At 52.7% G+C, this 19,472-nt stretch overlaps 1 protein-coding gene and 1 non-coding gene across 4 annotated transcripts in view; both read left to right on the top strand.

The window, feature by feature from the left end:
- Positions 1-19,472, top strand: part of CACNA2D2 (calcium voltage-gated channel auxiliary subunit alpha2delta 2) — a 125,267-nt gene that overhangs the window by 70,468 nt on the left and 35,327 nt on the right. The window lies entirely within an intron of this gene.
- On the top strand, positions 16,635-16,738 carry LOC136057264 (U6 spliceosomal RNA). Its single transcript, XR_010623010.1, has one exon. It is a non-coding gene; the product is annotated as a U6 spliceosomal RNA (small nuclear RNA).

The raw sequence follows: 19,472 nt of genomic DNA, 5'->3' as shown, positions 1-19,472 counted from the left end.
CATAATAGCATCCCTGCTAATTATATCACTGCAGATTTATTTCATGCTAATGTTATTGCTGGCCCCAGGCATCACCGCTATCATTGGAAAACATCGAACGATCGCAGCTCTTTATCTGCCTCCATTAAACCTGGCAGCAGCGTCTGTTTATAAGTTTGCCCTCTGATGAGAGCTGAGGATTGACGAGCTGGTGGTGCCCGGAGGGGAGCTCACCAAGCAGCAGCCACGAGGGGCAAGTGGCAGCAGTGCTCAGGGAGTGGGGACCTGCTCGGGGTCGCATGGCTCGGAGCAGTAGTGCCACGGGCTGTGCTGCGAGCTGCACTGCAGGCTGTGACGTGAACTGTGCCGTGGGGTGTGCCATGGGTTGCACTGTGAGCTGTGCCATTGGCAATGCCATGGACTGTATGTGTGTTGTGCCATGGGTCGTGCCATGTGCTGGCTCTCCGGATGCAGGGAGGATGCTGCAGGCTGAACAAAGTCTGACACAGGCACGGCCGTGGCTTGTTGAGGCCCCTATCCCCAGTGCCCAGAAGCAGAGCTCTTGCTATGAGTTTTGCTGTGCCTGGCTGATGGCCTTGTGGGTATGGTGAGAAGGGCTCTGGCAAGGAGTGGGAGGGCCAAAAGCTGGTCTGAAATGGGGTCAGTACATGGCACGCAGACAAAAGGCACTGCCGAGCAGACCGCATCGAGTCTCCTGGTAATTTCTGCAAAACAGCCGGAGCAGAAATATGCTGATAATTATTTAAATTAGGCTCCAAGCATTGAATTTTTTTTCTTCAAGTAACAGCACTTCAGCACTTGTCCAGATGAGTGCTAATTTACCCAAATGGAAGGGTTTATTAAACATGCCAGCCAGCGCTTTAGCAATATTTAGGACAGCAATTTTGCCTTATTATATCTCTTAGCAGAGAGGGCACAGCCTGCTCCATCCAGCCCCGCTGCTGCAGGGCCCATCTCTTTCAGGCACTGAATTTCCTTGGGGACCTCCAGAATAAGCCCACCTCCCCCAGGGGTGTGCAGCAGGAGTGCTGCTCGGGTCTTTAAGACCCCACGGGGCAGAGAGGCAAAGCCTTTCAGAAGTACTTCGTTGCCATTCAGGTTTCAACAGGAGGTGAAGAAGCTCATCAGCTTTCTGCTGCAGGAGGACTTCGCTTGGGTATGTGATGTCAGTAATGCTCACGCTCTGTGATCTGCCTGCTGCTGGTTGCTGTCATTTCTGCCACTGTGTTGCAGACATCTCCATCAATATACTCTCCCTCTTTCTTTCCTTGTCCCACTGCGTTCAGCCATCGTACTGCAAAGTTTGGCAGCGTCAGGAGCTGTGGTTGAAGAAGAATAGGTGCAGGAGACCCCACTGGAGTTGTGGGTTGTGCATTCCTCAGTGCAGTGCTGAGCTGGTGGTGATGGGAGGGCTGTGCCTTGGCTCCAGGCACTCGTTCCCCTCTCCAGTAAGCCCTGAGTTTGTGCAGTACAGTTGCAGCAACCCCATAAAGCCCACTATTGCCGCTGCTTTCCCCTCACACGGAGCTGCTGCTATTTACAGGCCTGGCAGTTGGCTGATGGGGATATGAACTTTTCCAAATGTAGAATATCAATGAAATCACCAGAAGGAAGATGGCAGCGGTGCTGATCATGTTTGTGTCCGCAGGGCAGCATGCTCTGACCTCTCTGCAGTGCTGCATCCCCCTTTGCCGGGTCTTGCCCATCCAAAAATGGGGTTTTCTAAGGATCAGCCCTGAGGAGCCTTCCCTGCTTATCCACCTTCATAAAGCATAAAAAGAGAGGCAGTGTGGGACTCAATTTTACCATTCCAGCACCTTTTCTACTGCCCTGATTGAAAGTGCTTAACCTCCTCTTCATTAATCAGTGTGAATCTTCTCTGAAATTCGTCCTCGATGAAGGGAATTAGGAAGAGATGTGCTGCTTCCATCTCAGATGGAAACACCAGCAGTGTGTGTGGCTGCGACTGAGTGGGGATGCTGCAGCTTTGGAGGACTCAACCCTCCTGCCAAGCCCTGCCCAGAGCTGGGTTACCTGGAGCATGCTGCCCAGAGGAGCGCCCGTTCCTGGGGGGGCTGCTGTCACTGCACCCATTTTACAGGTGGGAAAGCTGAGGGCAGGGCAGCAGTGTGGCTTCGGGATGAGAAAGTGGGCACAGTGCCGTGCTGGGGGGAGGGCTGCAAGCGCATAAGTGCATCTGAAGGAGTCTGCCTGCTTTTCTATGGCTCCTTCACTTTGGGATGCGTTTGTGCAGGGCTGAGTGGAGAACAGGGAACAGGGGGGGACAGCAGGCTGCCCAGGCACCATTCCCCCCAGCTGCACGAGCTGTTCGTGGCACGGGGTCATCATGCTGCCCACTGCCGTGTCTCACTGCTAGCACACACTGCCTGTCACTCCTAACCTCTGCTAATTATTTATAAAGGATTAATTAATAGGCTCCTGATCTCAGCAGTGACCCAGTGCTCTTCGTTCCTGCCCCCTCGGTTCAAATAACAGCTCTCTTGCTGAGAACAACAGTCATTTGTTCTCGAGAAGGAAGAGCACTTCAGTGCGGTGCCGAAGCCCCGCAAAGCTCTGGATGTGGCACTGCCTCTGTCCTCAGATCACCCATTGTGCAATTTGAGGAAGGAATGCAGCCGAGGTTGTCTCATTGCATTGCTGCTCGTCGTTCAGTTCCGTTACCCTTTTTGGCTTTTCTCCTAATGTCTGTTCCACTGTTTTAGTAAAGGTTGAAATCGGAGTAATTCCCCACGCCACTCTTCTACCAGGCTTAAAATGCAGATGAAACAGATTCTTGAGATCTGGAAATCAAAGAGACCGTTAACAGAACTACCAAGGGAGGGCATTTGTGTGTGCCATTACCCTGCTGCCAATGCACGGGGCGTGTGCTGCACCGAGGACGGGACGGGGCCGCTGTAAATGAGAACGCTTGGTTCGGTGCTGCTGATACGCAAAGCAGGGCCTGTTGCTCAGGGATGCCGTGAGAGATGTGCAAGATGCAGAGGGGAAGCTGGCTGCAAATGTGTGCCGGCTGTCAGAGCCCCTGTGTGCGTGCTGCTGCTGCAAGCAGAGGCTTTGTGTCAGTGATGGAGGCTTTCCAGATCAATGTGAGCATCTGTAAATTGAGCCGAGGAGAAGACAAATGAGTGAGGCTGCTCCGTTCTTTGCTTCGTGAAGATATAAGGCAATAATTAGTGAGGGCAGCAAAATGATTTCCCTTCCTGCGGGTGGATTGGTTAAGTTCTGGGATTGCTGTCTCTCGGGCTGGGAGGAGAAGGTTGGGTCTTGCACAGGCCATGGTGTTTCTGTCATGCGTTTCACCATGAAAAGATCTTGACCTTGCTGTCTCCATCACAGGGGGTAGAAGTGGTAAGCTGTGCCAGCATGGCAGCCAGCGCGTGGAAATCAGCGTGCAGGATGTGCGTCCTCACTGATTGCCACGTGAGCCTGATTGTGTTCAAATCAGCCACTGCAGAGTGCTGTGAGGAGTGTAAAAACTCATCTGAGGCGCCCAGGGAGAGGGAGAGCAGCCCAGGGACTGCTGGATCTGTGCACCTTGCTCTTCCTCCTTCGATCAGCCCTGCAGGGACTGTGCTCCATGGCTGTGTTTGCACACGCACAGTTCAGCTGCCACAGGACCGAGGAGTGCAGCCCCTGGAGCAGCACTGCAGCTGTGCTGTGTCACAGGAGCACAGCCCCGAGCAGAACTGCTGCTCCAGGGCTGCGCTCTCAATCTCTTAAGCGAATTACAAAGAGAAATGGTTGGTACTATTTTTTTCTCCTTGTGCGCCGCTAGTTCTGTTGCACCAGATTTTCCTCCTTTTATGCTCTTGTTTTTTCAGCGTGTCCGCCGTTCTCCTCTCTCTTTATACTGAGATTTGTCCTTTCTTTCCTGGGAATTAAAATGCCACATCCCTGCCAATCTGAGACTAAGCTGAGATCAGAGAGTAGTTTGTTTCCAATTGAGATATGAAAAATACCTTGCAGTAATGCCTGCAGCTGTGATGCGTGGGAATGTCTGGATTGCTCTGCTCTGTTGGCCCACGACCTGCTGCAGGGCTGAGCAGTGGGCCTGGGGGGAGCTGGGGAGCTCTGACTGCCTCCAGCATCCCCAGTGCCAACCCCGTGTCCCCCTCCACACTAATGGAGGGTTGCAAAGCATGGGGACAGCCAGGAGGATCCACTGGTGCCTGCAGTTTCGGTGTAATAACCGTCACAATCAGGTTTGCTCTGCATGGAGTTCTCTGGGAGAAGGAAGCAGAAGAGGAGGAGGGGAATGGGAGCTTCCCTCCCTTAAGCACCCCATGGCAGCTCAGCCGTGACTCAGAGAGGTGATGTCTGCTCCAGCCATGTCTGCATCCCCAAGGATGTGAAGGATGCTCCTTGCAATGAAAAGTCGGCCTCTGTCCTGAGTGAGGAAGAAAGGAGAACTATTTTTGTGAAGAGCGAGGAACCCTCTCCAGGCTCCCCGGGAAGGACAGTCCATTTCCAGGCTGAGTGTCACTTGACCTCAGCTGATTTCCACGGTCTCTGCACCACGGGTCTGTGGACTCAGAGTCACTGTGCTGTTTGTCCTTAAGAGAGCACTGGGAGCAAAGCAGCTGCCTCCCAGTCCCTGCGTTTGTTCTGCTGGCACTGGCTTGCTGCTCCCATCACAGACAGCATTCCAGCACTCCATCCTTTGGACAGCCAGGCTCAAGGACTCCAGCCCTGTGCCTGCTGCTGGTGTGACATGCTTGGGGCATGCAACGGGGAGGTGGGGACAGAGGCAGGGAGCAGCCCTGGGTCCCACAGCCACTCAGCAGCTGCAGGCTCACGCTGCTGGGTGCTCCTTGGAGAGCAGCCCATGGGCACCAGTGCTCTTGGCTCGTGGCACCCAGCGCATGTTTTCAAATACCAAATGGAGTTGTTTGCAAATGCCTAGTAAATCCCAAAATAGCCCCAATTTACCGAGTTCTGTGAATAAGCTCCAGCCCACTCCAATGACAATAGCAGCCTGCCTCTGTGCCTTGCTCCAGCTCCGTGGAGGCACAGCGCTGAGAGGGTGACAAGCGAGGCTGGGTGAGCAAATGTTATTATTCCAGCCTGCTGCACAAACAATGGATGCTATTTGTTTTGCTGGCTTCTAGAGCATCTTATTTGTCTCGACTGCAGTTCCCTCCCTTCAATCCCTGTTCTGCTGTGGCTCACCGCCGCTCAGGGACGCACTGTCCCACTGCACCACAGAGCTGTGTGCCACCACCGGTCCCATCCCCACACGTGGGCATAGTGTGGGGACATCTGTCTGCCAGTCCCTTCCCACTAACCCATGCAGAATGCTGTTTTATTCCACTGAAAACAAATTCCTTTGAGCAGAGTGGTCCACGTCTGCTGGCTGCCCATGCCCTGGTGGCCCATCACATCCCTTCACACCCCGTGGAGACCAAATCACTGTCTGCATGCCACAGGGGATGGGGCAGAAGGTTGTGGCCCAGGGGGACATGTACCTGTGCCTCTGGCATCCCCATCACCATGAGCATAGTGCCTGCGGGCACTGGTGTCCACAGTCTGTAATGGAGAGATGGAGCAGTGGGATGGGATGAGAGCCTTCAGCACTCTGGATTGCAGAAGTACCCAACGTTTCCCCAGGATGAGCTGAGTGCTGGGCTGGTTTTGCCACTTGTCCTGATGGAGAGCTGCCCGATGTGCCACTCATTGTGCCACCTGTGGGACTGCTGGGTGGTGGGGATGTGCCACCCATGGGTTTGCTGGGTGCTTCCCAGCTTGGATGGGACAGGAGGGAACTCACAGAGCCGAAAACTCCTGTGATGGGATCTGTGAACATCCAGCAATTAGGGAACCCATTCCCAGCCTGCTGCTTGCTGTGACAGATTCCTGAACCCCAGCCAGCACTTCACTGGAGAGCCACTGGAAGAGGAAATAACAGGAATCTCCAGCTTGTTATGGTGCTAGCAGCTCTCTGACCGGCTGCAGCGTGCCTGCTGTCCCCAGGCACATGTGGGGCTGCTGCCTGTAGAAGAGCAGGTGGTGATCTTCGAGGGCAGCTAGAAGAATTTAATCTGCTACAAGAGTAAAGAGTGGTCAGGGAGTGGGAGGGATCTCAGGCTGATGGCAGAAAATGTTGTGCTGGATTTTTACATTTGTGGTGTTTTGGACTTCTTCTCACTCAACACTGTCCTGTCCTAAAGACATGTGCTAATGAGTTTGTGCCCTCCCAGTGCTACGTCCCCTTTCCCACCCTGGGAATGGGTATCACACTTGTGCTCTCAGGGTTTGGGCTTATGCTGTGGGATCTGCTCCCATAACAGCAGTGGTGTCAGGGAGGGGGGGGCATGCCATGGGCTGTGTGTTAGGAGCAGGGACACAGGAGATGGTGGTTATGTCAGTGACTGAGAGCTCCTCCAGGGCGATGCCGAGGCCCAGGGATGCCGGCGATGGAGCATCCATCCCTCATCCTTCCTGGATTGTGCTGAGGGCACAAGGAAAAGTGGGCAGAGAGGAGAGGGAGGAGGTTGTGAGGCCCCATTTGTCACTGCTCTCTGTTGGCATAGGCCGAGCCAGCCAGGGAGGAATCCTCCCTTGGGCACTCGGGCACCCGGTGGTCCCAGAGCGGAGCAGTGCTGTGGGCACTGCACTGCCTGTAGTGCTGCCTAAGTGTTCTAGGCTCTGCACCCAATGCACGTCAGCCCCAGGAGCTGCTCATCTCTGCTGCTAAGGCAAAACAAATCAACGGGAATAGTAATACTAAATGACAGCCAAGCTACTCTGGAGCACAGGGCATTTCTCCCACTGCCCTCTCTGTGCTGGTGCTGGGCTGGGAGCCATCCATCCCTTACCACACAGCCCGTTGCTCATGGTGCAAGGTGCTGAGCTGCTGCATGCAGCCAGAGCCCCCATCCCCCCAGACACAGGGTGCTGAGGGGCTGCTGGTCCCCTGCCCACCCTGGGGGGCACTTTGTAGCAGGGCTGAGCTCAGGCACTGGCCAAGGCAGGAGAGGAATGGCGACATCTACTTGCTGCCTGATTTCCACCTGTGATGGCGATGCTGCTGAGGGCAGTGCTGGGGAGGTGGACTGCAGAGTGCACCAAGGCCACGATGCGTGGAAGGCTGGTGCCAACTGCAGTTCTTTCAGCCTCTTCTGCTGCACAGGGTGGGTTAGTGTGTCTACCCACAGTATTTTTGGCATGTGGGCTTCACAATTTGTTTAGCAATGTCAATACCATCTGGAACATCAACTATTTAAAATACATTAGAGAGATGAAGAACATCCTATCGTGTTGTTTTTTTTTTTCCAGAGGGTGCATCCAGATTGGAGGAGTCATTCAGAAAGGTTTAATGCCAAAGAGATGCTTGCTGCGCCATGTGCTCATCCCTTCCCCCACTTCCCTGCTGCCATTCCTGTAGCAGAGCCATGCCTCAGTGCCACCTGCCCTGGAGAGCAGGGGACAGCACCCCTGTCCTTGGGGCCGCACGGTGAAACAGTCCTGTAGGAGTGCAGGCCAAGTGTCATCCTGCATCCCTCCCATGTCCCTAGCACCCCAAACATCCCCAGCTCCTCACTGCCATCTGCAGTTCCTAAACTGCTACATTGCCAGCAGGTGCTCTCTTGAATTTCCCTTTCCCTTCAGTATTTAGCATTACATCTAGCTGCTGGTGGCCATGGTTTCATAAAGGTGTGTATAGGCCCCAGTGCTGATGCGGAGCACCATGTCACCTCCTCACACATCATGTGCCCAAATGCATTTCCTACTGTTCCTTTGAACTGGGTCACCACAAACGTTAAGTGTATCCCTCTGATCACCCGAGGTAGGTTACTTAGTGAGAGAGATGAACTGCTTCTTACACAATCAGAGTAAGAAATGGATTTGTGGTGCCTGGGGCCATTTCCATGCAGCAGAGCCCATTCCCATGCACTCTCCTCAAAGCTCTGTGTGCTTTGCTGGTGGCATTGGCCTGGCAGCAGCACCAAGGCACTCCACATCTGGGCAGCATCTGGATCTGGGGCCCCTCATTTGGCATGGGGCACAAAGCCATGGGCAGGGTCGGAGGAATCTCTGTGTGTCTCCATGTGATGACAGCACGGATTTCCCCATTGGGCTCCCAGCGTCACACCGACCACGTGGAGAGAGTGCTTTCCTATCAGGGAAACTGAACTGTTCATCTGTGCTCCCAGCTGTCCTCGTATGTCTGAGAAATCTTTAAAAAGCCCAAGAGAAATAATTTCACATTATTGAAAGCAATTTGTCCTGTAGAAGATGAACGTGCCTGCGTTTAGCCACATCTCTGCATTTTGGGTCAGTGGTTTGGCAGATGTGGCTGTAAGGTTGCGCAGCCCTATAGTGGAGACCAATGTGATGCTTGGAACGGAGCTGCAGCATGGAGCAGAAATACACCTGGAGCAGAGGTAAACCTGGAGGACAACACTTGGAGCAGGGGTACACCTGAAGCAGAGGTATGCATGTAGCAGAGGTACACCTGGTGCAAGGGTATGAGTGTAGCAGAGGTGCACCTGGAGCAAGAATACACTTGGAGCAGAGATGCACCTGGAGTGGAGATGCACCTGGAGCAGATGTGCATCTGGAGCAGGGGTTCAGCCTGCCCTTGAAACTCGTTCATCCAAACCATGCAGACTCCATGTCCACTCTGCTTCCTGCAGCCACCCACTGAGGCTGTCTGGTCCGTCCTTAAAACATCTGCAGCGTGTCCGGAGCATTAAGAGTCTGCTGTCTTTGGAGAAAACTCGACTCCAGAACCAAAGGCCTTGCTTCTCCTCTCTGGAAGACATTAATGAGGGCCTCTCACAGAGTGTGGCTTAATCACCATGAAATGATCACTTCATCTGCACCATCCATTTCTGTGTGTCTGCCCTGCACCCCAGCCACCTCTTGCCCCCATGGCACCCGGGGAACCTCTCTGCAGTTGGGTGCCTGTAGATGGAGGCACAGCCGTGTTCTCGTGCTGTGCTCTGCCCCATGTGCCCCTGTCCTGCTGCAGCATGGGCTGGAGGTCCTGCGCCGTGTCTGTAATGCTGTGGTGTTAATTTCCCTTCTCCCTGGCTGCGGGTGGCTATATATCTCCTGTTCTGAATAATCCTATTTGTATTGCAATAACAATGGAATTACTGCGGTGAGCATCAAAGCCCATGTAGGTCACAAGCGCTTTGTTTCATCATCTCGACGTGATGATGATGACGATGACCTTTTGCTGTCTGCATTTCTGTGTACCTGTGCCTCGCTCTTATTAAATATCCTCACATTGAAATCTCTCGCTAATCTAATCTCCCCATGTGGCTGCTGTATAATTATCTCATTTTGTAAAATATTGCATCTGTCACTCTCCCTTCCCCACGCTCGGAGCAGAGGAGGGTGATGGAGCGGGGGGACTGAGGGGGGGAGCAGTGGTGGTGGCATTTGATGTCACCTCCCTGGCACCCAATTCCCGTCCCCATGTGCCTCTGCCACTAGACCCAAAGGAACTGCTCCTCCAGGACTGGAGCGCATCTGCTCTGGCAGGTCCTTCCCAGGAGTAGTGGCATTCATTAATCATCCTGTTTGCTTTCTTAAAACTGCTTTAAGTTCTCTTTCCCACAGGGGATAATGCATTGCTGCCTTTTAAATAAGCGCTGCCATTTGGAGCTCCTGCCACCCTTCTGTCTGGGAGCACAGCTGTCTCCTGTCTCGGAGCACATCTGCCTGCGTGTGGCACAGGGCGAGCTGTGCTTGGGAAGGGGATCAAATGGTGCTTCCCATTGCAGAGGGCATCACATGCAGAGCCCCTCATCCCATAAACCCTTATCTTCTAATTTGGAGACATTCTTGTCTGACAGTTGTTAAATTATAAATGTTTCTTCCGTGGCTATTTGCTCCCGTTTCGTATGTATTCTGTGTAAAGACTTCCCAGGCATTTTAATTCTGTGGAGAATTATGCAAAACCAGCAGCCCTATGTGTGTTCTTATGGGACGCACCTGGCGTGCTGCAGACTGTGACGACAAAACCAGCCGCCGTGCACTTGGAAAATGCTGAGCTGCTCAGAGAGGGCCACCAAGTTCTGCAAACACACCGGGCGTATGGAACAGTGCTGTGCTGCAGGGACACTGCTGTGTGCCATGCACTCAGGGCCGGACCCAGCACACAGGCACCTCTGCGAGGTGCTGGTGCATCTGTGCTGGCAAGGAGCGCAGAGGACGAGAGGATTACTGTGAGTGGAGCGTGCATGGCTCCGGCAGCACTGCTGCTCCCTGCGTCACCCCTGGGGTCACACTGAGCCTGGATGGCTGCCTGCACCCAAAGTCACCTTGGGGATCTGCAGCCAGCAGTGGGCAATGGGCTGGGATGCTGCCCCAGGGGCCCTGCTCTCACCCTGGATCTGGGGGTGCTTGAGGAACATCAGCCGCACCCCAGACCTTGCTGGTGGAGGGCTTGGGTCTCTCTCCTTTCCTTTCTCTCCTGCTGTTCCTTGTTGCAGCTCCTTGCCAGACACTGGCTGCAATGGAGGCCAGGTTGGGGACACCAGCGCTGTCCCCAGGCGCGCATACACAGTGCACCAGTTGCACTGGGTCGTGGGGCTGTGTCAGGGGTGGCTCAGTGGGAAAGGACTCATTGTGTTCCTGCTGATCAGCTGCTGGGGCATCACATTAGATTAACAGATGGCAGGAGAGGGGCAATGTGGTTCCACCAAGGAGAAGGGTGGGACTTGCTGCCAGATGAATTTAGAGTCTCCATATTTATACGCATATTTATAAGGGGAAAATATCGTGGAGAGTGTAGCAGGCACTGTCATTAATGGGCTCAGTCTCTGATTCGGGGTGTTGGAGGGCAGGGAGATGCAGGAGCAGTGCTGTGCGCCCATGCAGGTGTCCCCTGGGCTGCTGCTGGAGATGTGCTGGGCTGGGCCCACCTGTCCTCAGGGCTGTAGCTTCCTCGTGCCTTCAGCCCAGGGACACTGCACGAAGTCAAGAAGCAGTCACTGCTGTGCAGTGCAAGGTCTGCTGGGGTGGGGGAGACAACAGCATCGGGGTAACTGTGGCCCTGGTGCCCACAAGGGGATGGCGGCTGTGGGCACTGGCTGAGTTTCAGGGCTGTGCTCATGTTCCCCTGCTCTCCTGCCTTTGCAAAGGTGCATCACATTGTTGAGTGCACAAGAAGGAGCCAGGTGGTCACGCAGGGAGTCGGGGAGTGAAAACACCATGTGAGCACCTTCCTCTTGTGCTCGTGGGTGTTCCTCAGCCCCACAACCCCGAGCATTGAACCAAGGAAGAGGGGGGAAGAGGAAAACACAACTTAAAGCCTGCTGTGATTGCTGTCATGCTTTTCACATACCACTGGTAGACTCCTTCTTCTGGTCATCAATCTCAGGGGTTTGTGCTGGATCCTGCAGTGTGTGGATGCTCTGCAGACTGCCCGTGTGGTCAGACCCTCAGGACCCTGCAGCCCAGCGTGTGGCCGACACACTGAGTGGTTGCAGTGCCAGGGCTGAGCGTGAGGCAGATCCTCAGCGGAGCTTTGGATGGAAACTCTTCCAGATGGTCCTCAGATTGAGAGAGGGAGAAGATCTGGGCCCTGCAATAAGCACATGCTCCAAGTGGGACCTGACAGAATCTTTTGCTCAGTGCCTGGTGCCATATCGGGCATACCAGCACTCCATTTCAGATTCTCATCATATCTAAGTGAAATGATTTGTTAATTGGAGTGAGCAGTCTCTGAATGGCCGGGACACTCCTCTCGTGGTGGCAGATAGCTTGAGCCCATCAAGGTGGATGGGACCGCCACCGCCGGGTGCTCCCCAGGGGTTGTTTCCAGTTTAGCTGCAAATTGAATGAGAAGTGTTTCTCTTGGCTGTCTGATAGGTGCAGCCCTTCTGACAGATGTTGGTGTTCATGGTCCCACCAGGACGTTACATAGCTGGGAACTCTCCCAGGCAGGGCGCAGTGTGGGACGCATCGCTCCCAGTGCTCCTTGCTGCCACCAGGTCCAGGGTGCTCCCATCTCCAACCTTTGTGTTTGTAGGGGAGGTGAAGAAGAAGCTGGTGCGAGCTTTGGGATTCCCAGCAAGCTGTTTCTGCTGCTTCCCTGGGTCCCGGCACTGAGCACTTGGTATAGGCTGCTGCTCCTTTGGGAGAGCTGGGCAGGGAGCTTGGGAGGAGCAGTGGGAATCTGGGCTGGAAATGGGAGGTGGGGAGCAGATTGCAGTGCAGGAGGCTTTGATTGACCACTGTACCATTTTGTGGCTTTTTCTCCCTCTCTCCGGATAAAGCTGCACCGTGACATCCATGCCATTAAATAAGCCATGTTCAAAAGAGAAAATTGCTGCTATTTTCCCCCTTTACTTTACTGCCATAAAAAATTGATCCCACATATCATCCTAATTTCAAAGACTGCTTAAAAAAAAAAAAAACCCAGAAAAAAAAAAAAAGGAATTCTCATTTTGGCTCTGACAGCTGCATAAAGCATTTTTTAAATAAAAGGGACAGGAAATGTGGAAAAGAACATGAACTCTGCCCATCCCTGAAAAGCTCGTGTCCCAGAAGGACACCCTGATCTGGAGAAGTGGGTGGGAGCATGAGTGTGTGGCACTGGTGGCTGCCATGGGGCAGCAGCAGGGTTTCTCTTTTTCCAGGGTTGGCCATAGAAGTTGAAACTTTGCTCAGCAGCTGAAGGTGCTAGAGCCCCGTGCTTACCTGGGCTGGGCTATAGTGGGCTTCTTTGGAAGTGATGGCAAAGGGCTGAGCCAACGGATAGGGAGTGGGGGCTGGTGGGGCCAGGCTGGGAGGTCGAGGGATGCTGGGGAGGAAAGCAGCTCCGCATATATAGCTCTGGGAAATAGCTCTCCCAGTAGCAACCCTCAGCTCCTGTTGTAACGCGAGCAGGATTAGCCATGTGCAAAGGAATCAGCTGAAGCCACAGCAGCAGGCTCTGCCCTGGTGATATGTCTCCATTTGCTCTGACTTGATTTCTTCAGCCAGCCCCACCCCAAATGACATAAATTTTGCTCTTCTTCACACCTCGGTGGTGAACTCTGTGTGTGTCTCTGGCTGCCCGAGACCTCTGCAGGCTGAACTCTGCATGCCTCCCCTGAAGCCAGTGGAGCCCTCGCAGAAGAACTGGGATGCGTGTAACTATTAAGGTTGAAGGATGCTTGGATGCCTTTTCTCCTTTTGTTGAACTTATATTTCATTTTGGGTCTGCAGCCTGGCCGCTGGGGTGTGCTGCTCAGACCAACGGCACAGCACTCCTTGGTTTGAGTCGGTGTGTTTTTCAAAGTGCACTATAAACCTGGTGTGTCTTTAAGGCCATGTGTGTGTAGGGATTTGCTGATGGCTCATCTTTCCAGCAGGCTTCTTCAGCTGAATGTCAGTTTATTGCTTTTGCAAATTGTCTTGTGCCTACACAGAACCGGCTGCCTCAGCACAGGGTTCTGCCAACAGCGTGCTCCATAAAAGGGTTATTAGGATAACAAGAAAGAAAACAGAAACCTCTGCAGAATCGTATCAGCGTAGTGCATCCCTCCCCCCCCCTCGCCCCGTTTATTGCTCTCAGTGCTCCTGAGCTGGGCTGCAAACCCACGGCTCTGCTGCAGGTGAGCAGCAAGGTTAAAGTGCCCAGACAGGAGCTAACTCTGCTGCAATTATCTGCTCCGTGGCACAGCACCAAGCTGCAGCTCACCACAAACACCGCGAGGAAAACATGCACCGTTTGCAAATTGCAAAGCAATCATGACCGCCCCGTGGCAGCACACAGAGAGGTGCTGGTGTTCTCTTTCCCGTGTGTGATGTGCTGATCCTGCACTTGCGGAGCAAGTGTTGGAACAAGGCAGGTGCTGGCCCCAGCTCCTGGCTCACCTCGGTTTACCTTCTGGGGAAAGGATGGGGAATAAAAACGTGACTCACATTCCCGCTGACATCTTTCACCCATCTCTAACACCACTGTGGACCTTTCAGTGTGTGTTCATGCCAGATGCCATGGTGCTATAATCCTCCTCTCCCTCTGATCCTCCCTAAGCACGGCGTTCCTCTCCCTCTTGCTGCTGTGCCTGTGCTGCTCTCCTTGTCCAGCCGCTGTTCGGAGCTGCCTGGGCACAGCACACCCACTGCACATCCCAGCTACTGGGAATGGCACTGGGTGTTGGGTGAGAGCAGGCAGCACCTTCAAGCCATGCCATGATGCACCGAGCAGAGCCTGAAACATTTCAAAGAGCAGAGACAGGAAGCAAAGGGGAGCAGCAGTGAGGTTCAAGCCAATTCTGCTGGCTTCAGTTTGATGCTGCATCAAGCTACAGCTCAAATTCACGCTACAAAACCATAGAACTACAGCTGAGGTGCTGCATGTTTCTGCTTCCATCCTCCTGTAGCTCTGCATGATTGTAGGATGCAGCTAGCAAAGTTTACAGCACATAATATCAGTCAATAGCACGGGAGGCCACAGGACCCGCTGCTTTATGGGTGGGTTGCTGTGTGGAGCTCCAGGACGAGGCACTGTGCTCCTGCAGCAGTGTAGGGCGGGGATGGGATAACCCCAGTGGTGACTCCACACAGCCCACTTGTGTGGTCGCAGTCGGATCAGGTTTATGATCCACCTGGCTTCTTACCAACCCCATTAGCAGCTCAGAGCAGGTGTTTGGAGAGAGGGATTATTACTCTTGCAGTGCATACTTAGCTGGCAGATTATTGAAATTTCTTTCTAATCCTAAGCAATAACTTGGGAAGTATAAATCCTTGACTGATAGCACTTCTATTCCTCTGTACTTTGATCTCAGCTCGCATAACTGATGATGCTCTGATCAACTTGATTTTTGTTCCTTAAAAAAAGTCACGTCCCGGCATCTCAAGGCGCTGAGCTCCACGGGGAGTGGTGTTTCTTGGCGCTGGGTTTGAGCTCTCCCATAGCTGAGCTCAGGGGCCCCTTTCTATTATGTGGGGTTTCTGCTTCTTTTTAAATCACCGCTTCCTGCAAGTGAATCACATCCCCTGTGCCTCTCCCATCTGCTCTCCGTGCTGCCCAGACCACGCACTGTCACAGCTGAGGGACCCACTGATGTATAGGCCTGCTGCCTAATGTGACAGCTTTATTTACCACCCTCTTCTGACCACAAACTCACATTTTTGGGCCATCACTCCCACTGAAATGATCTCCTCCTTAAGTGGCTACAGTTCATTTTGAGCTCCATCAGCACACACATTGAGTCCTAATTGTAGCTCACAAGAAGCACTGCCTTGTATGTGCTTGCCCTGAATGTCGTCTGCTGATGAGCTGTTGGATCTCCCAGATGAACAGATTCCTTCCCAAGCTACCTGCGTGTTTGTTCAGCCCCGTTCTGCTGGAGGTCTCCATCCTCTCACTATGTATGCACTTCCACTTGGCACACTCCACTGTCACCTCCCATAGCCAGGATTTTGGAGCTGTGCATTTGAAGTGTGTTCTTCTCCTTTCCATTGTGCTCTTTTCCCACTTTCTCTCATTTCTCCTTCTCCAGACTGCCCAGGTAAAGAGAGATCAGGACAAAGCAGCTGCAAGCTGACGTCCCCCTTACCATCAGTCCATCTGCTTGGGAATAGGCATGTGGGCTTGTGCAAAATGCAAGTCCTGCCTGGAAGTCATTTTTCAAAGCGCAGAGCCCTCAGGCCTATGCCCTGTGCTGAAGGACTCACTGCAGAGAAGAGCTTTGCTTTGAGAGATGTGTGCTTTTCAGGACTCGGAGACACCATCAGCAAAGCAGTGCTTTACAGCCACTCAGCATCTGAGTCCACAGAGGTGAACAAAAGTGTTTTTAGAGGAAGAAGGGCTTTGCCATGGGTTTCCTTTTGGTACATCTCCACACTCCTCAACACTCCTGGAATTTTTTCTTTTCCTCCCATTTGAACAACATCAGTAGGGTGTGATGGGGAAGGTTGAGGGCCTGTTTGCAGATATCAGAATAATGGGATTGTTTTGTCAGGAGAAGGCCAGGGTAAAACACAGTAACAGCCTTCAAATACATAAAATGTTGCAGGGAAGGAGAAAGTAATGAGCCGTTCCCTGTGCACCCTGGAGATGGTATGGGAAGTAATCATCTTAAATTGCAGCAGGAAAAAATTTACCTTTGATATTAAGAAAAACTTGGCAGTGTAAGACTAGTTAAGCACTGGGATAGATGGCCTGGGGAGGATGTGGGAACTCCAGATCCATCAACCTTTTGGAAACAGTCTGGGAAGTTCTCATCCAGGAGGGGGTGGCCTTGCTTGGACATGGAGGGACCCCATGGGTGGACCCCACAGGGCTCTGTGTGCCCCATTTCAGCAGCCCTTGACCCCCATCCTTCCTCTCTTGAAGCACTGCTGCAACTCCCATGGGCCATATCTCCTGTGTCACTTTTAAACCTATTGCTATTCTTGTATTCATCCCCTTCGTTGCAGCTTCCACGCACAGCTTGCTGGGCAGCAGCCCATGGGGAAGCTTCATCTCTGCACCCATGTCTGAAGTCTCTGCTCTCACCTGGAAGAATGTGGGCTCATTCCTTCCAAGAGACTCAGAGTCAAAGAAAAGACCTGAAAGAATGACTTGACAGGATCCCAAAGCTTTGAAAGCCCCGAATCAATCAACCAGAAGATCTAATTGTATTTTTCCTGCATGTCTCGATTCTGAAAGCTAACATTTGTATATACATCTCACTACAGCAGCATGTATCCTAAGACTGGAATAGTATAGAGATGATTAGCATGATCCCTGCACAGGGATAACACTCAAAAAGTGTTATTTTTTTTTTGCTGACAATAATAAATTGTGAGGAGCTGCTGATTCCATCAAGGGTGGAGAGGCCATGCAAAGACATCTAAACACACTGGAGAGGTAGGCAATCACCAGCTGCATGAAGTTTAAACAGCAAGTGCCAGATTCTGCACCTAGGAAGGGGCAGCTTTGGCTATTTATGCAGACAGGGGGATGAGATGCTAGAGGGCAGTCCTGCTGAAAGGGATGTGGCAGTCTTGGTCTACATCAAGTTCACTATGAGCCAGCAGTGTGCCCAGGCAGCCAGAAAGGCCAACAGTACCCTGGGGTGCATCAAGCACAGCACTGCTAGCCAGACAAGGGAAGTGATTATCTTGCTCTGTACCTCACTGGTTGTGGGGTAAATAACTCCCGAGGATGGTACTCCACAAAGAAATAGTATAGGGGATGGTATATTTTAAGTAGTTCTATATAAACAGAATACAAATAATACTAAAGAGAAGATGGCTCACCTTCAGGATGTCAGGGCTCACAGAGAACTCCACATGGGAGGGATCTCCAAGAAGAGATCCTTCCCTGGTGGTGGTCAGCCCTTAAATGGGGGTTTGGGAGAGGTGGAGCCAGGCTCCACCCCTTCCACTCACACAGGTATATCACCTCCACCTGTGCCCCCATGGCTGACTCGGTGCTCACCTCAGGTGACCAATCAGTGGTTCAGGCCGTGATTCAGCAGTTCCCATACACTGGTGCAGCCTCACCTTGAGTACTGTGTGCAATTTGGGGCACCAGAGTATAATAAGGACACAAAACAGAATGCCTAAAGGAAGGCTACAAAGATGGTGAAGGGTTTAATCTAGAGGGGAAAATGTATGAGGAGTGGCTGAAGTCATCTTGGTTTGTTCAACCTAGAGAAGAAGAGGCTGAGGAGAGACCTCATCGTGGACTGTGACTTCCACACAAGGAGGAGCAGAGGGACAAGTACTGATCTCTGCTCTCTACTCACAGTCATAGGTTCATAGGTTCATAAGGTTGGAAAGGACCTACAAGATCATCTAGTCCAACCATCCTCCTATCACTATCCCTACCCAACTACTAAATCAAATCCCTTAGCACCTCATCTAAACGCTTCTTGAACAATAGAACCCAAGAGAATGGCATGAAGTTGTGACAGGGGAGGTTCACGTTGGATATCAGGGAACAGTTGTCCTCCAGAGGGTGGCTGGGCACTGGAACCTGCTCCCAAGAGCAGTGCTCGTGGTACTGAGCTTGCTGGAGCTCAAGAAGCATCTGTGCAACAGTCCCTGACATATGGTCTGATTTTTGAGTGGTCCTGTGTGGAGCCAGGATGATCCTTACGGGTCTCTTTCAGTTCAGGATATTCTGTGATTCTGTAATCTGTAGACAAACACTGCAGGTGCTCTGGGCAAGAAATAAGTGGGCAGGCAGTGCAGCAGGGGCAGGCAGAGCGGGCAGGGTGCAACCCACAACGGGATTCTTGCCCTTTCTTGTGCTTTCCTCTGCAGCCTTCAGGAGGGCTGTGCAGAGCCACATCTGTGCAGCACTTATTTATATATTTGTCCTCCCCTTGCTCCTCTCAGAAATCAATTCCATTCCCCCAAACAATGGCGAAGGCCTTGAGGAGATATCGATCTGTGGCAGAGCCAGAGAGGGGAGTATTTGTGACACAGAGTTGCTCTTTTGTAAGTAAAAGATAATTACCAGATCATAAGGACACTCGCTGAATGGGATGACATTAAATAGGCATCAGGGTGAAGGGCAGTGGGACTCTGAATGAGGCATTAAATAGCACTTGGCTCCCACCAGCAGCTGCCCCTCCTCTTCACTTTCCCTGCCCTTGATATTTACCCTGATCTTCACCCCATGCTCTCCTTTTGCCCCCCACATCCTTTCCGTTCCAGCTGCCTGCTTGTCTTACCATTGGGTGCTGCCGTGCCGGCTCCATGGATGCAGCTGCCTTCAGAGCTGGTGAGCCCCAGTCCCCAAAAGCGGGGGGACTCAAGTGTCAGTGCCCCAAGGGCTGGGGTAGCAGTGCTACATCCACCTGGCTCAGAGAGCAGATGTGCTGACATTTTGGGATGAGCATAAACACAGGACTAAGGTGTATTTGGCTCTGGCGAGGTTTGTCTTTGTGTTGGCTGATGGCAGCACTCTGTCCCCAGTGCAGCCTGTTCTTGCTTGGTTTCTGCTGATACTTCCAAAGCCTGCTTTGTTCATCTTAGCATCACTGGAGAGAACAGTCCCACAAAACAGCAATGAACTTCGGGGGACTGTTAAGAGCTGTCAGATGGAGGGACCTGGGGTGAGACAGAACAGGACTTGCCACGCCACTCCATGCTGTCTATGAGAGCTGCCAACAACTGATCTTCCTGAAATTGGCATGATGCAATGCAAAAAGCGCTCTCAAAATACTATATCATAAACTTCGTATTTATGCTGACGCTGTCCTTCTCCTAAACCCTTGGTGGTGCATTACAGATGGATTGCAGTGAGGACTCCCCAGCTGGACTTCCCCAGCCCGTGCATGGCACACTGCTGGTGCCGTGGGGGGAACCGGCTGTCTGCACCGCAGGGACATCTGGAGAGGGCTGCGGCTGTGCCACGCTGAGCAGCACTTCTGTTTTGTGCTTCTCTCATCCCAGCCAGGCTCTGGGGGCAGCAACACTGTGTCCGAGCGGTGAGCCGTGATTTCAGCGTAGCCAGCCCTGTCCCCGCAGTGCATTAAGTGCTCGCCATCACCAGGCGGGAGCTG

Source organism: Cyrtonyx montezumae, unplaced genomic scaffold (assembly GCF_038088225.1).
Source record: "Cyrtonyx montezumae isolate F1298 unplaced genomic scaffold, pur_monq_1.0 scaffold_6, whole genome shotgun sequence".
Lineage (NCBI taxonomy): Eukaryota > Metazoa > Chordata > Aves > Galliformes > Odontophoridae > Cyrtonyx > Cyrtonyx montezumae.
Note: the sequence above shows the minus strand (reverse complement) of the source record. Positions and strands in the feature narration are given on the sequence as shown.